The 18,418-nt window shown below is 34.7% G+C and overlaps 1 protein-coding gene across 2 annotated transcripts in view; it reads left to right on the top strand.

The window, feature by feature from the left end:
• The window catches only part of LOC144443207 (semaphorin-1A-like), a 94,782-nt gene that overhangs the window by 5,420 nt on the left and 70,944 nt on the right, over positions 1 to 18,418 (top strand). Inside the window, exons 1-2 of one of the 2 annotated variants that reach the window (XM_078132604.1) lie at positions 928 to 962; positions 5,984 to 6,063. The gene's annotated coding sequence lies outside the window, so the exon portion shown is untranslated. Of the gene's footprint in view, positions 1 to 927; positions 963 to 5,983; positions 6,064 to 18,418 lie in introns of those variants that run through there. The other variant, XM_078132603.1, reaches the window with a different exon arrangement.

Genomic DNA, 18,418 nt, shown 5'->3' with positions numbered 1-18,418 from the left:
GTAATGAGATCATCTCATGGTTACAGTGACGTCTTTGTGTCATTGGATGTCCAAGCTATGTTGACCTTTTTATGATCTACTTGGCAATGATAATAAAGTTCTAAAATAACCTGTACAGTAGTAAGTAGTCGTAGTAGCATTGCATGGACAAATGTTGGCTTTATTGTCTCTGTTGTGTTCAGTCTACATACATCATATGATATTGTGATCCAAACACAAACAGACTAATTTGTTTGATTTAATATGTAACCCTTTTACATGTTCCACATTTATTCATACTAAATGCATATCAATGCATTGACGTAATCCAAAATGGTTCTCATTTTAGACGGGATGATTCTTGATAAATGGTATGGTATTTTAATAGTGACATGATTTTATCACTAAAAAAACGAAAAAAGAGATGAAATGTTTGTAGTGTAGGATTATTCCAAATTGTATTTTAGACCATGGGTATGCTAAAATTTATTGCCAGGTTTGTGAAATAAAAAAAAAAGCATCTCAAAATATTGTAAAGGAACTGTAGGGTACTGTTACATGTATATAAAAGAGAGCAGAGTGCTACAGAATTCTGTTGTGTAATTCCTATGGGAAATATAGAGTCTGCTGTTTGCCCGGTTTTGTGATAATTTGAATTTCTTGTTCAAATACATGATAGTGAAATTTGTAATATTCAAAATATGAGGGTGGTGAGCATTGTAATTCTTTTGTTTGCATACCATTACAAATAATTTGTATGTGGTATGATCACAGTATACACTGTATCGAAACACGGACAGGCATTAATATTAAACATGAGTGTGAATGAAAACTGCTATATTATACATGAGATGTCACTCAGGAATATATTATTGTAAGCACTGTAGTCATTATAATTGCCGGCTTTTTTAGGAGCGTCCGCCACGCTTGTAACCCTGCTGTAGAACGTTTTCCTCTTCATGAGGAATGGGAAGGCAGGCATGGTAGGTCAGAATTATGTTATGTTATGTGTTCTTGTCATTTGATTCTGTGAGTAGTGTATGATGTAGTGTGGCACAGAACATCAATATTATTTGGAAGTAAGCTTAATTTGTATTGTGAGCTGTACTGCTGTTGATAACGGCTGTTCAGAGCTGACACTATTTATATTCAAATGAAGCTGAACTGCTTTTGTTATGCCTGTCTGGGAGTTCGACTCGTCTAAATATGGCTACGATATATTTACATGTATATGTAAACGTTCATGTTTTCAAAGTGAGAGTACGGTGAGATGACTTTGTTAAAATCACACCCTTAAAAGGATTTTTTAAAAGTGGATAGGATTTTAAAAAAAATGAAAATGGCTGCAGGATATGACATTTGGAAAATGAGTCACTCAGACTGTCAGGGAATTGAGCTGTAATTTCATTTGAACTTGATTCAGTGAGTGAAAATGTTCTTGAAAATTACGTTACAAGCACTGTCTGGTAAAAATGAAGCAATAATTTGGTTATGTTGTGGGCGTGTGTGAGGTACATTGTACAACCAATCTAAAATTGTATGTGTGTCAAAAAAAAGTGATTATTTTTGAATATTGATGCTTTTTTTGACAGAAATCCTTGTTCAAATTTGGAAATTCAAGAAAAAAATTATGAAAATTACTTTCTTGAATGGAACTTTACCTCATAGTCATAACAGATATTTGTTGTAGAGATGATGCTAAAACGATTCGGAAATTACTGTTTTCCATTGATGTCGGCTCATAAAATTTCATCACTTGCATATAAAAGTCAGCGTAGGACGTCTCCAGAATGTGGGTGAATTTTTGGAATTTTTTCCAAAAGTTGTACAATGGGTCTTGAATTTGACAGAATTATGTCATAATTAGAATGTCTATCATTCAAATTAATTAAATTCATATTTAAATGATCTAATTTGAATACATGCCCCCTGAGTATACATGTAATTCCAGTAATTAAGTCGTAGACCTGTCAGTAGATGTCTAGTTCTAAATTTCGTTAAACATCTGTCTTCTCATTTATTGCTATTTAAAACAAAAGACTTCCTTTCCCTGAAAGATTTGATAAAAAAAAAGAATTCTTGAGTGAGCAAGCCTTGACTGTTTTACTTTTGAAAGAAAAAAAATGAAAGAAAAGGTGTGAACAGTTGTATTAGTGGCAGATAAAGCCACCAGGAACTAAAATAACGAATTAACATTAATTAATGAACAAAACTGTTAATTGAGTTTGACTCTGGGATTAAAATTTCAAATATTGTTTCTTTATCTGACATGTTTGTCTGTCAAATGAGGATACCGTTTGCGATAACATTTTTCATGTACAGTTATGTCTAGCCAAGACTTGACTATATACATGTATGATATATGTAGTATATTGACTTTTCTGGCAGATGACTTCATCAAACTGAATAAGCAAGGCTTTTGGCTAGGTTTTTTCAGGCACTTGATGTATAATTAGTAACCACTTATACCAATGCCTTCCATTGATATTCTCACTATCGGATAATCCTGATTTTTTTCCTTTGGGATAGAAAATCTGTCTCTGAAGCCACTTTTGATATATTATGTCTGATTTTCTTTAAATCTTTAAATATGGTATCTTTTTAATTTCCTAACACAAAATCAAGATGAAATTTAAGACGGCGGTCAATATATGTATACATGAAATACTACAGAGATGAGATTGTTTTCAAAAAACATTTTATATATATTCTACATTTTCTTATTTTTCTGAAAAAAAATTATGGCTTTGTTCACAGATAACTAACTGTTCATGGAGGAAAAAAAAGTTTCTAAAATATTATAAAATTCAGATCTTTTGCATTAGTAGAGCACCCCTCCCTCCCCTGTCTCATCTCACCTCCCCCCCCCCCCCCACAGGTGGAAAATTATCCTGACTCATGAAAGCGTGTAGTTTTGACAAATATAAATATATTGTTGTCTTCTGATGTGTTTAATTATTATTATTGAATAAGGACTTGTCACAAGAGACTTGAAGTCTGATATCATATACATTTTGTACTTCAAATATTAGCGGCCATGTTGATATGGATCTGATTCTGTGTTTGTCACAGAGTAGGTTTCCACATTCCAGATGTCCGATATGATACCTATTATTAACTCTAGCTAGCATCAATGAAATGATATGTCATTATCTTTTCCATGTAGTCAGAGACGTCTTTGTGTGGATGTGTGCAGCGATGTGGAAGAGGGATTAGATAGAAAGAATGTGTGAATTTGATCGGTTGAAATAGTCACTAATGCAATTACTATTTTCTTCTTGACAAGGCATATGATAATCGCAGTCATTCATGGTACTCTTACTGAGTGTTTATAGAAATATCATTGCGATAACAAGAGTCTCTGAGTGATATTACGCAATGTGTTAAGTCTATATATTATTTTTTATGAGATTTGTTGCATATGTGATACTGTATGAGAATATTCGAATTTTACGACTATCACAAATGCGAATTATTTCATTTGATATTTTAACAGATCACAAAATGTTATTTATAACAGATCCGTTGGTATAAATTTTTTCTATTTCTGAGTCTGAGTGATGATAAAGACAATGTACTGTTGTGTTTGCTAGTACATTCGGTCTACGTACGTGAGTGGAAAGACTTGTTGCTATGACAGCATATATTATCTAGTTTCATTCTAGAAGGTAGGGCCAACATTGCAAGGTGTGGTTGATTCAGTCAACTCTGAAAAAAAAGAGAAGAAAACAATTCAGTATATAAGATACATGCATTACTAACATGTACATTAAACTTACCCCTATGACATCATTACTCTTATTTATTCAACCAATAGGCACAGCTTTCTGAAAATGGATTGGCCAATCAGCATTGAGTCTCACAAATTGAATTTCATGAATATTTTATAAGACATCCTGTCGATTTGAACATTCATATAAAAGATGCATTAATTCACACAGTATTCATCATTAATGTCATTTTTGTGTTTTTAAAGTGAATAAAATTATCAATGAAAACATACGATACGATAAAGAGATATTCTTATAAAGTAATATGAGTGTTTTTTCACCATAAAAGGTGTGTATGTTGTAGGAGTGGATTGAGTTACATATTCATAATGCATAAAAATAATATATGTAATAAAGATGAAAATAACTGAATGTTTCTGAAAGGGAATCCTGTCAAAGCTACAACAGTGTCTATAAAAAGGGAACTCAAACACCGTCAGGAAGTGTCTTGTTAAAATACTGTGAAATTATTGATGTCCATAGTTTGTTAGCCTGGAGACTTTGCGATCTAGCGTGACTACGTTGTTCGCTAGAACTGCTGAGCTGGCCATGATGTCAATTCAGATAACCAAATTTCTGATTCAGTTTGCTGGAAAAAGAACTGTATGTGTATTTAGATAATTTTCAAGCAGTTCTAGTTATGTATATCAATCTAATAATAAAATTAGCAGTAGGTCAGAGAGTACATTAACAAAAAAATAAAAAAAATAAAAACACTATCTAGACTTCAAAATTTATGGTGATAATGTCTTAGAGGAAGACAAATGCAATTTAGAAAGTTGTAGCTGAGATAGTTTACATGACGAAATCAAACTACCAAGCATTGAAATCAAATTTGAATACGGAATTAATATGAATTGTAAGGAAAACAAGAAAGTGTGATTGTGATAGAAGTTTACAAGTTGTCAATGCTGAAAGTATAGTCCAGAGACTTATCTTGGTGTTGATATAGCTTTCTACAATCAGAACACCATTAGCATTGTTGTGTAGAAAACCAAGACAAATGTCTGGGCTACTGAAAATATACTGAAAATCACAGATGGAAAAAATAGGGAGTTTATGTCTGTTGACGTGTTAGAAATATTAAAGTGATATAACTGCCAACAAACATGTTAGTTCTGGTTGCAGATGGCAGGAGGAAATGAGGAATGTCCCTTCTCTGGAGAATTGTGGGGGGGGGGGAGAAGGGACATTGTCAGAATTAATCAAGTCACATTGTCCTGTGGAAAAGAGAAAGAAGGGGACAATCATTGAATGTCAATGTCATAAACCTCAGACCTCTTTAATTAAGGCACAGTCTGAAACATGTACCTTCATATTTCGTTGCGTCGTCAGATCTACTAATGTATGTGTTCTAGCTTGCGAGAATGGGACAATGTTAGAATTGAGTCCAGACTAACATCATGTGTATGATATAGCAACATATAGTTACTCATCATATAAAATACAGAGATGTATCACATTTCAATCTCAACATGTTTTGTAAGTGATATATCCTGCACAATTATAGAATTGTCATGTACTAATTTGACCAAGAAGGTATTTGAAATTGAAAAAAATACAAAACAGTTTTGGTAGTTTTTGAATGTGTCTGATTCAAATGTTGTCTGAAACTTCCTGGATGACAAGATTGAGCTTTATACATGTAATGTATTTTGTACAGTAGTGATTATTGTTTTGTAGTACTTTTGCTTCATACCCCTGCTGGTTGCTGTACACACTGGCCTGATTATTCCAGTCTCCTGGTGTGCGTAGATTTTACAAATCACTGAATACATGCAAATTGTAATTACAGATACATGTACATCAAGTATGACATCATGTCTGGCAAGGTATCATTTGCATTCTGATGACAATGCTGATCATTTCCCCTAGCATAGTGTACATGTATGTGATAAGGAACAGCACATTTGGCTGTGTTGTGTTCGCAGATAATGTCGTGCTGACCATATAGATTGCGACACCAAATGAAATGAAAAATATAGCGCTAGTGGGAAAGGTCATACATCGTATGATACATGACTGATGTTGTTGCCATGGTAATGGGTTTCCATGGTAACCATTTACTTTACTGTTCAAACTGACACTCCTTTATAGTAGGGTTTGCCAGTGGATGATTTAAGAGAGACTATTACTTAATTTAATGTATCTGTAAACTGCCACAAGCAAAAAAAAAAAATGGAGGAAGAACATTGCTAAATCTATCTTTCTCTCTCATTTTGTTGTTTCAATAGAATTTGGTGTGGAGTTGAAGCATAGCGTTTTCTTTGCTTTAGGCAGAACTGACACAACCCACAGAAGTGAGCTTGTGAAGGTAAGATAAATTTGTAGATTTGGAAACTTTTAAAAAGCCATTAAATGAAAGGAAAGGTTGACTTCTGACCTGTAACATGGATCGAAGCTTTTAAAGCAATCATGCAATCGGTGTCGTCTGTTTGAACAGCATCTATCTTCAAGCTAAGTCAAATGTTTGCATCAAACATTTCAAAGGCATTTGATATTGAGACAAATATTCTCCTTCTCAAAATTTGTTTGGCAATGAAAACTGAAACGTTGTTGACTCGGCTATGGTACATTATTTTGACCTAAATTTGATAGTTTTTTTGTTGATGATTAATGTTTTTGCAAAGTTTTAGGCTGCTTTAGGGTGTACAATGTACATGTAGATAGAGGAAGAAATTTGGTTACAGTGACAGTTTTTTAGTACAGTAGTTTTGCATTACAACTATAATGTACACTGTAGATGTAATTCCGCATGTACAAATGTAGCTGTTTATGAGGGTCTGTTACCAAATTTTGCCCCATAGTACAAAAGCACTGTCTGATCTTTGGGGTTGGTCACACAAAATCCAGCCTGTCTGCTTGTTGGATATGAGACTCTGCTACACTCTCGTTCACTGCACTATCAGTGTGCATACATACAATGGCGAACAAGAATAGCAGGCGCGGATCCAGCAATTGAGACAGGCTACACAAAGTTAGACAAACTGCCGTCTTGCTAGATACACACAATAGAGAAGTGTATGCATTCAATAAAGTATTAGAGTATAACAACAGAGAGGAACTTGTGATGACCTGATGTGACCTTTCACCTCCTGTCTGCTTCTGTGAATTACATAATTGTTTATGGCACCTTGAGGTCAAAGGTCATCACTATGAATGAATACTCCTGTAGTTCAAAACCGGGGCACCTACAAACGGTTCCGGATGTTCCAAAATTTCACATAGACAGTTGTAACGGTCTTTGTGTTGATGTTACGGTCTGATGACAACAAAAAGAGCTTCAAGGTTTTTGAAGGTATTATAGGAAAGGTTTTTTAGTAAAATTTTGTAAAGTTTTGTTTTATCAATGTAAAGTTTCCAACTTTCTTGTGATTATGTGAATGATTATTATGGCAGTGAATTTTTGCTATTGACTTTTCAACATTCAAAAGTGATGAAAATATTACAGCAAATTCTGCTGGGTTGGTGTTGACATTTATCAGACCCTGATGATTAATACTTTTGTGTTCAGTTGTCTAAAAATTAAAAAAAATTAAAAAAGAATAAAAAGGTAAAAATATACCGAGGGGGGGGGGGGGGGAGAGACAGACATCTGATGTACATGTTCAGTGGATGTAGAATCTCAGTATAGATTTGAATTTTTCAGTCCAGCAAAGTCTGAGGTTTTACAGCAAATCTTGCGTGAAGTACTGATTTTGTACTTGGGTATTACTGGTATCAAAAACCGTGCATTATTATAATCTTGTGGTGCCTTTGAGCTCATGATTATGAAATACAAGAAAGCGTGACTGACTGAGAGAGAAGTGGCAGGACATTTTAATCACTACGACAGTGTATTTACATGTACACTTCTCACTTACATCTAGGTATCTATCACGTTGTATCAATGGAGTGCTGATTGGAATGAAACTAGACTTGAGTTCTGAAAAGTCTCACTGTATGCCGCTCAATCATTATGACCGTGTGGAAAGACTTAAAAAAATAGCAAAATTAATGTCTGCCAGTCGAGCAGTCGCAAAAAATGAACTTTTTGATTGGTTTTGGATAGTGTTCTTTATTTGTATTGCTATGATCCATTTGTCGGATGTAAACTATGTTTAGAAAGAAAGTTTACGGACCACTGATAAATATCAACAAAATTTACATACTTTGTTTTCATGTTTACCCAACCAAGGAACAGCTGCAAAGAATTATGTGTCTGCCGAGGTACATGTACATGTATGGTACAAAAAGTTGAGTTTCTTGCAAAGTGCAATATAGAGAATACAACAATATGGTTACTGATTTGCATATCTATTGTGATGCAAATGAAGTTTTTAATTGAAAACTGGGAGTACTGGTCAAGTCCTGGTGCAAAAAACTGCATAAAAAAAGAACAAACGTATATGAAAAAATGATAATATTGTTACGGTTTTCAGAAATTGTTCTTTCACAACAGTATTTATTCAAACAAAGAACATTTCTGCAAATGAATTTTTGATATGTTTGGAAATAGACAGAATTCCTTTGCAGTCTAAAAATAAACTTGTTAGGAATATTTTGTGCTATTGTTTTAATTTAAATTTGAACATATGGACTGCAGATGAGAGTGTGAGCTATTTTTAGATTGCAACTACAGGGTTGGTGTAAAAATATGATATCGGAACAAGTACGGGTAGACTTGTCATGAATGTATTAATTTCTTTCTGAGAAATAGTAGCTATAGTAATCACCTAGTTCCTGTGACCTGTTGTGTGGAAACTTGCATGTCAAAAATATCTATAAAAAAATTTGCTATTTTAGAATGGAATTTTATTGATTGATGTAGATACATTTGTGTATTTTTGTCTAATATCATATTTGATACGTTATGGTAAAATCTATCTCGACCAGTAATAAAATTAGCAGCATTTTATGTCGGATAAATTTGAAAGGGTTTGACATGTACACGTACAATGTATGGCTAACATTACTTTTCAAGGGCATTTTTTATGTGAGTTCTTTTCAGGACCATGATAAAATGTATTCATAATTTCTATGCATCATATACGTGTAGATTTTATGAGATTTATGTTGCCATGACATCTTGGTATTATTAACATATCATGGTATTAAACTATTATGGTAACATGTTGATTTCATTCAGTCAGCCATGTTTGAAACAGTCTAGAACTACCTGTGGTATTGCATCATCTCTTTAGATCTTGAGACTTGATGCTACAGATAGCACTAGACTACCGCGTATGTGTGAGACTGGAAGATTCATCGTTTTTTCTACCAGTTGAGCTTGTTGTTTCGTAAGCAGAAACAATGAGAAATCTGTTAGTCTACCTTCTTTTAGGGTAGTTGAAGTCCTGGAGTATGTCACTCTAGCACATTGCGTGTCATGGGATTCTGTCATAGTATACTCAAGTGTAAATGAAAAGATGAGTTTTGCACATACAGACCAATGTCATTTCTGTGTCATTGACAGGTATGATGCAGAATAATTTTATAGTAAGGATATACTACTTTACTGTTGTCGTATTAACACCCCCTCTTTCTTGTTATCAACAGTACTTACAAACCACAACATGCAATGGTAATATTGTAACTCTAACCAGTGACAGGTATTATACCATTTTTATAGCAATAGTTAAGTGGCCATGAAGTAGATTTGGTAATGTTTAACTTTATATGTAGGTGTTATTGTTTGCTCTGTCTATCATCTGGATCCTGTCTGGTCTGGAATATTACTTGTTGCTATGCCAACCAGATGGCCTGAAAACAATTGTCAACTTTTCAATAGAATTTTAAAAAATAATTTGTTGTGTGTGACGGTTTTAGAGGTATTGTCTACACCACATTGTTTAGGAAATTATTTTCCCGCCCAAGTATTTATTCAGGAAGTTGCAAATTATTTATGTTGAACAACAGATTTATAACCAGAGTTTGATGTATGTGGTGTCGTACGTGAATGTAGTCACGTTGCCAATGTGGTGTCTAAACCACTGATGTGAGTGGAGATGTAAATCATAACTATTCTGTATAGGGACTAGACTAACTTGAATAAAGCTGATGGGATGAAATATGATTATGAATTAAAATTGGATATGTTGAATTTTTACCTCGAGTCCTAAATTTTGACAGTATCATAATTTAAATCACAATGCCAGGTGTTTTTTATAATTTCTTCTCTTTATGAGATTACCTGCATTACAATGTACTTAATTAATCCCAAATGATATAAATGGCATGTTTTTGATTCCAGTTTCCCATTACTAAATATGCGGATTAAAATTATGCAGTAGGGAGAAAGGAATTAACTTCTTTTCTATCAATAGCTCATTAAAATTTATGATGTAAAATTAACTATAAATAAAATTATGAATTTTTAATTTGGCCTAGGAGTGTGTTTATACAAATATATTTGTATGCATTGCTGTAGGTTGTCAAAAGGTATATTGATCAAAATAGACATTGCTGTCTGTTTATTCCTTTTTGTGTACCTCTACTCAAATATATACGTTAAGCTTGAAGCAAATGTTGATAATTTACAAAAATTTTGTGTGAAATTTTATGGATGCACTACACAAGTAAATAAATTTGATAGAAGATGGCTGATTGTACTATCGTTGGAAATTGTGCTGTAGGAGACATGGGCACTTCACGTCTCACCCCCTCTCCTATCTCCCCCCTCCCCCTCCCCAAAGTGTCAGATTGAAAAAATACAACCTTGATGTGTAGACTATTTGTATTCAAACTGCATTTGCTTTTAACAATGTGTGAATTATTCTTCCAAGCATGTTATGATAGATAGGGATGTGATAGACTTAGGTATCTGACTTGACAATGTCACTCTGTCTCTGTGCCAATAATGTGATGCATGGGAAGCGGAATCGTTCGATGAAATGTTGATATTCATTAGTAGTGTTATAAAACTCTATAGGTCTCATCAAGCTGAGCTGTAATTTGTAAATTGCTCTGAACAAAAACGTATAAACAATTACAGATGCAAAAGTATTGACAAATTAAATACTTTGGAGTCCGAATGGTTGGAATTTGTTGAATTTATTTTGTCTATTTGTGTCAGTATATTGCTGTTTGGAAAGATAACAATGGTATTTGAATCCTGTATTTCACGGAGCTTATTCTAATTAGTCGCCATGGAAATCAATAGAAATTATCATGTTTATTCGTTTTGTAGAAAAACCCACAAACATGTTTTCATCAATTAACACTCTCTGATAACATTCCTTTTGCCATCTAATCCTCTGACTTCAACAAAGTCAAACTTGTTCATGTCTAAGAAAAGTATGTCTACATATCCAGAAATCAATAAATCAATTTTATGGAAAGAATGAGACTGGTCATCGGCATATGTTGAACGGCCTGGGTGGTGGTGTATCTGTACAAAGAGACTGGTCATCAGCATATGTTGAACGGTCTGGGTGGTGGTGTATCTGTAGAAAGAGACATGGTCATTGGCATATGTTGAACGGTCTGGGTGGTGTATATGTAAGATTCAAGTACAATGGATAAACCAGTCACACTTTTATGTAACAGTCACACCAAACAGAAGTGGCTGTGTAGATGTAACATGTGGTTGTAGGTATTACATGCAAGTCAGCAAATGTTCCAGAAGATCCAGTTAACAGCTTTTGTAGAGTCTCCCTTCTGATTTCCAAACTTGTTGTACAGTCTGTTACAACTGTGATGCAAGTCAAACCACCACATTTAAAGGTAATGGATTTAGCTGTTAAGTGTAGAGAGCAAATCTTCATCAAGTCTTTTTTTGTGTCTCCCTGCTGAGTTCAAAACATTGTGTACAGTCTGTAACTTAGTCCACAACTGTGATGCAAGTCACACCATGAATTTAAATGTTATATGTGGTGAAGGAAATGAAGTTGGCAAATCTTCCAGTCAGCAGCATTTCTTGTGTCTTCGTACATGTTCAAAAACTTGCTCCAGTCCAGAGCTCACTGCCAAGTTCAAAAACTTGATCTACTGTTTGTTCAGTCACTGTCTACCACCTTGATTCAACAGTCACACCAGGCAGTAGTAGATGTCAGTGTTCACATGTGGTCATGCGAATTAAGTTAGTCCTCCAGTAGATCCAGTCAACATCTTTTCCTATGTCTCCCTATTAAGTTAAAAAACTTCATAAAATTTGGAACTGCTACAAGCGTGTGCTTTATATTATTAGCCGTGGCATATCTGATGGAGAAAGACTAAGAAATAGTGAAGCTTAATAGTGATATTTGTCTTCCAAAACACGGCATTGTTGGTAATGGATTCTGGCTTCAAACATGGGGATGATCTGTTTGACCGGAGGAGAATATTCCAAGGTGTTGAGGTGTTGATTTTAAGTTCTACTAGTTCTAGAATTTTTTTTTATGTGTAGGCCCAGTTTTCATCACCTCTCTACTGGTTTTGGTTTAGAACTTCATTCTTTATAACTTAAGGTGGAATAAAAAATCCAACTCCATGCCAAAGGCAGTAGACATGCTGTTATTTTCAGACACATTAGTTTTCAAAATATTTAGTTCAGTTTATAGATCTATTGAGGTATATTTTTAGTGACAAAGACAACCGCCAGATACCAGAGGACAGTGAACTGAAGAGAATTGTTGGAAAGAAGTCATCTTTTGAGAAAAAAAGGAGATAATTTGCCAGACAGAACAGTAGGTGTGTTGTGATTAATGATTTGGTGTTTGTCAGGAACCCACCAGGAAGGAGATCTATACTCAAAAGACTATCTCTCATTAATTCCGGAGATAAATTTTACCAAAAGAACAACAGCTGATTGTTCTGTATGTGTACACATTGGTGTCTTTTGTCATTGGCTATTTTTGTATGTGTAGGTATTTTGTTTTTTGTACAAATATTCCAATTGGTGTGTATGGACACTTTTCTTTCATTGTCTGTGTTGAGTCCAAACTGCTGTCTAAATAACAGTGAGGACTCACCTAAGGGCACAGCTTTTGTCCTCTCCAAAATGCACCTCATCTCATTGTTTCTGATATTCAAATTCTGTTTGTTTTCCGGATATGCTTCAGGCCAAAGATCACGATGCCATGGTCTTTGTAAAATTAAACACTTTTTTTTTTTTTTTTTTAAGTTTGCAATGATCCAAACATAAGGTGAACTTTGTTTGTTTTAGTAGTGCCAAGACAAGAGTTTAGTCTTCAGTTGTTCAACTTAATACCAACCGAACTCAACAGGGTTTCCTGGCAGCATGCCAACTTTTTGTTCAGAATTATAATTATTATTTTAAAGGGTACAAGGGAACACATTTTTCCAGACATGTTGAACACAGACTTCAAACTCAAAACCAAATATTTAGTCAGGCATACACAGTTTGGCATCACTGTTGCTGTGGGGTGTAGAATTCGCCGATGGATATTTTCAGCAAATAGATGGCATTGATTTATGAATTTTGCATTCAGGGTGTATATGGTTTCGTAAAAGTTTATGTTGTGTGATTCTGCCTTGGGCAGTTGCCAACAGTTTTCTGATTAGTGAGATATCTTATGTAACTATTTCCCCCTAATGTTTTAGTGCACGTGTCCTCGCCGATATTAAAGTATTGATTGAAATCTATTCCATTGCTCAAAACTTTGCCTAAAATTGTCAACTGCTTGATGAAAGTACCCTAGTGCTCCTAAAGGTTGGTAAGTCCTGGACAAAGGTCAAAGGTCATTCATTTTATAAAAATGAGGACTTTAAGAATGTGTAAAAAAAAATCAAGACATTCAAATTGATATAATTCACAATGACTGTATTATGTTTATATTTTTGAATATTGATGTACTTATATATGTGTTAATCCAAACTGTTAGTTGTAAGATGATTTCAAGTTTTAATATGTCAGTCTGTGAAACTTTAAAATTGGATGGACTGAGTAGGTGTTCACATTGAATCACTTTTCACAACTGTAGCTTCATCTTTTATGGTTTCTTTTCATGGTGCTTGTCTGCAGTAAAACTACATGTAAAAGATGTGTAAGCATGGTGCATTGATGAGATGATAGCTCTAAAAGGGCCCCGGAAAGTGTCAGTTTGTCATTGTTTACTGCATTGTGTTGCTAGTTTATGAGGCAATGAATCATGCTTCAAAAGACAAAAAAAAGACAGACTTTTGTCATGTTATAATTATTTAGTCCTTTTGAAGTTATTGTTTAGACCATTTCACACATTATCAAAACGTTCACAGTGAAGAGCCTGGGTAAAAGCTTTATAAACTTCACAGAAAGCGGAAACAAGTTCAAAGGGGTTTTGGCAATTTGTGTCCTTTTGCGATGTCTTCCTTGTTATTGTCAGCTGTGTCGGATCACATGTCAAACAGGTGTTGATACTAAAGTTTATTACCAACAGGGGAGGAATACTTTCTAAAAGTGATGCTCCTGTGAGAGAGGGAGAGAGTGCCAAGTTGACTACATGTATTACAACTTACAGCTGGTGTACAAGTAAGGGTGAAAATTAAATCATTTAGCTCAGGTGTTGGTGGGTTTCATGAACCTGTCTCCATAGTTACAGAGGACCATTGGATGTAATCCAGACGTTTGGATGCTGAAAAAACAGTGCTTGTCCTTCCTGTTAATTCAAAACCAAACTCTGTGAAGGATTTTACCTTGAGTTGAGAAAATTTGCTTCCTTTTCTGACAGGAGGTGTACCTATGTACATAGTCCTAAGTGTGTTGTTTTTTTACTGCCAGGGTGTGATCTTTTTTGCCGAAGAAAATATATGACCTCCATGATTGGTAGGTTTACTATATTTTGTTCAAAACATGTTTTTAGTGGGTAGAGTTGACAAAACACACAGAACTATCTGTCTGTGTTGTCATAGTATAGTCTAAAACTATTCTAGAATTCTGGTCATTTCTAAACATTTAGTTTCCGTACTAAGTAATACGAGGCTCTCTGATCTTAAGCTAAAAATATTGATACAGAATGGAATGTCTGCGATTGATGTAACTTATTTGTACGAATGAAAAGTTGTTTCTCATGTTTTTATTGGCATAAAATCAAAAGCTGTGTAAGAAGTGATACCGGTCGTGGTACTGTAGGAATTTTCTGACCTGGTGCAGCAACTTGGCAGTGTGGGGTTATGAACAGCTGGAAGATTTGAAGGGGGCAGAATGGAGTGGGGTTAGGGGTAGGGAATTTGGTTCCCTAGAGTGAATCCTTTGTAACTACAACTGATGTGGATTTTATGAACTTTTTATGGGTTGATGGGGCATGTCTAATTTGTCATTTGCTGATCAAAGAAGTTGTTGTTTTTGGATGACGGTAAGCCTGGGTACACATAATGTTCATTGCCAATCAGCTCAATTCAAAATAACAGTAAGTGTTGTAATGGCAGGAGTACTCAATAGAGCTTTAGTGTTGTAGGCAATTTTACGCTTCATAAAAAAAGTTTTGGGGGCCATTGGCCTTCACTTTGAAACCTCATACTTTTCAAATTAATGTCTGTTTGGAGGGCAGTAAAGTAAAATGATCATGAAATGCCCAGTTTTCTCACATTGGTTCCCACTGGAATATTGTGGTATATGGAAATGCAGGCAGATTTTATCAGGTTTTCCTCACTCTGTTATCCAGGTACTCAAACTTTAACAAAACACACTGCAAATCATTCTTAAAGTTTATGGATATGGGGAAGCATCCTTGTCACATGGAGGTGTAGGAAGGCCTCTATCCTTGTCAGTAGTATTTTGTACTGTACTACACATGGATAGTGAAAATGCTTACTGGTGTTTTTTAGCTTATGGCCAGTAATGCTGCAAGATGTTGATACATTTACTGTGATGTGTGGAAAGTGTATTGAAACTGTAGAACAATGAACACTCATCAGGAAATTCAAATAAGGGTACAGCAAAGAAATGGGAGCCTGGGGGTAAAATGGACCCCTTTTGTTCAGACAAGAAGACTAAATAAATGCACCATGACAAATAGATTGGTTTGGGTATTCAGAAGGTGTTATTGATGTTCATTCCTCTGGAGAGACTTTTAATGAGTGTATTTGATTAAGTAACTTTCTTAAAACAAAAGATTCCACAAGTCATGCAAGTAAACAGAGCTTGGTAGAGGAGATATTCAGTTACAAAGCTTGTAGAAAATTACTGGGTTTTTACAAAATCAACTAAGCTAATAGATGGCCCTTGTTTGTAACTCATTAGTGGTTCAAGTTTTTGAAACTCTGCCCAGTCATATTTTTACTAAATTTTAGTTGTATACGTTACAAATTGCGCCCAAGTTTTCACAAAATTGTCAAATAGCAAAGGTTTTGTCGGAAAACTGACAAAAGTATTTCTGAAATTTTGTTGTCATCTACATAACTTCTTATCTTTGTGAGATAGCTTGTTGTTGTACTTAACATTTTTTTCACTTTCATTCCCGGAAATGTTTATCCTAAGAAATATTTCTTCCATAGCAGATTACAGTGTTAATTCTTTATGTACTGCTATTTGGGCTTGTAATCCAGAGCTGATCTTGATCTCCATGGTAACCAACAAAAAAGATAATGAACTCCTCACGTCATTGTTGACCATGCTGTTTGTTGTGTCTTACAGTGCCAAGTGGATTTAGTTTCTGAAAGTGTTTTCAAAGATTCACCAGTTGTTTTTTTTGGATTATTACTGTACAAAATAGGAGAGGTTTAGTAACAGTTGAATGGATAGCCAGGAAGTCACTTCTAGTGAACTTTATACATGGTTGTGTAGAATTGAGATATTCACATTTCCTTTCAGGGAGATCCCTCATTTTCTGATCCAAAAAGTTGAAAATAATTTACTGAGGTTTCAGAAAAATCAACACCTTTAGTTCTGTCTGTTCTCATTTTCGTAATCCTATAAATATTTTGTCCGAGGAAAAAGGTTTTATGAGCAAATTTAGCTTTCTGTACAAAGGATGGTTGACAGCTTTCATTTTCTACTCTCCATGACAGGCAAGTTCCGAATCCATCAAAGATAAAGTAATGAAAAAAATAATACACACCATATTAACCTATAGCATACATGTGCATATCGTTTTATTAGCATAACTAAGAGTAGGCATAGAGAGTCTTAGATAATCTTGTGAGTGTAACAATTTGATATTTTCTTCAAGATTACTCTGTAATTTGCCTGTAATGATGTCCTGTTATGCAATTATTGGACTTGTTATGTAGTTAGTCTAGAGGCTATCCGTGATTCAAAGTCTCCGATAGTCTCTAGATGCTTTATTTAGCCAATGGATGTACGTAATGGATTTTCATATGATGGTTGCCATGGATTTCAGTATGATGGTTGCCAAGTTAAACATCCACTTCACATTAGGACTGAAATTGAGGAATGGAATACAGGTTTTTGTCAGAGCAAAAGATGAGCTATGGTGTAATCGGTATTAAAATAATACTAATGGGATGACCCGGCATTAAAACGTGCCCCTTTAACAGGAGTATAAGATAGATACTATGAGGTGATTACTTGTAGTTTGCCAATATTTTTTACTTGTATGGTGCTCTTTTTAAAATGAATTGAATGCATAGGTTCATATACCGAAGTGAACTTCAAGGCATGGACATCATGTAAGAATGTATACACGTATATGGTGGTATCTGGAGATGAGCACTTGTCAAATCTTAAGTCACTTCAGACAAGCTGAAAATGGCTCAGTATTTATATTGCAGTTCTAAAGTTTAGCATCATTGTTGTTTGCTTTAATAGTCGGAACCAATACTGTGAGAGAAATTTGACTGAAGTGCCCTATCTACTTGAAGATATTAAAAGGGAACTTCATGAAATCCATAGCCCAGAGATTTGGCTATCTGAATCTTTCACCAGAACACAAAGCCAGTTTGTCAAGCCAGATAACTGTTAATCTCTGGGCTATGAAATCATAGCAGAGACTACACGGTATAGGGTTTAAACTTTGTAGGTGTAGAGTAACAGTGCTGGAGTCTTGAGTTCAAATTATATGAGTGGTGCATTCATTTGGCTTACATAATAGTGGATATACATGGAGTGATGAATTTGTCAACTTAAAGTGGCCTAGTATTGTGGTTATATTTGTGAAACCTAGACTAGAGACTTGGCTATCTGACTCTACATACATACATGGCTTGTGTTCTGGCAAATTTACATTGTCAAGCCAAATACTATGAGATAGCCAAATCTCTTGGCTATTAAACAAGACTAAGGGTGGTACAGAATAGTACATGTAATGTATGTGTGTGATAACGAACTGTATTATCAGGGGTTATTTCAGGTTGTGTTGATTTATCTGTTAGAGATTTACAAGGATTCGCTTACTACAGTGAGGTGAGACATGGATTCAGGACAATATAGGAATATTGATCCATTCCTATTTCGGTATCCTCCCGTTTTCCAGATATTAAAAGTACAGGTAGTCAATAGAGATAACATTACAATTGTGTGTAATGTAAATGCCAGGTCTCTACATATCAATTCTGAAGGTAATGCTATGTATGCTTGGTGCATCACTCCTCTTGCCTCATCCCATACACATAGCAGCATTAAAATCCCCTTTCTACTACCAGTATTTTGTACTTTAGTAAACTACAAGTTGGGAAAGAACAGGATTTTAAAGGCAAACTTGGATACAATCTTTCAAAAGTTGACAGCATAGAAATATAGACATCAAATACTCGTGCCACTCTGAAAATATTTGTGTTTCATTCTTGACATTTAGTCATGAGTTAAAAGAATG

Source organism: Glandiceps talaboti, chromosome 12 (assembly GCF_964340395.1).
Source record: "Glandiceps talaboti chromosome 12, keGlaTala1.1, whole genome shotgun sequence".
NCBI lineage: Eukaryota > Metazoa > Hemichordata > Enteropneusta > Spengelidae > Glandiceps > Glandiceps talaboti.
This window is presented reverse-complemented; position numbering and strand designations above follow the sequence as displayed.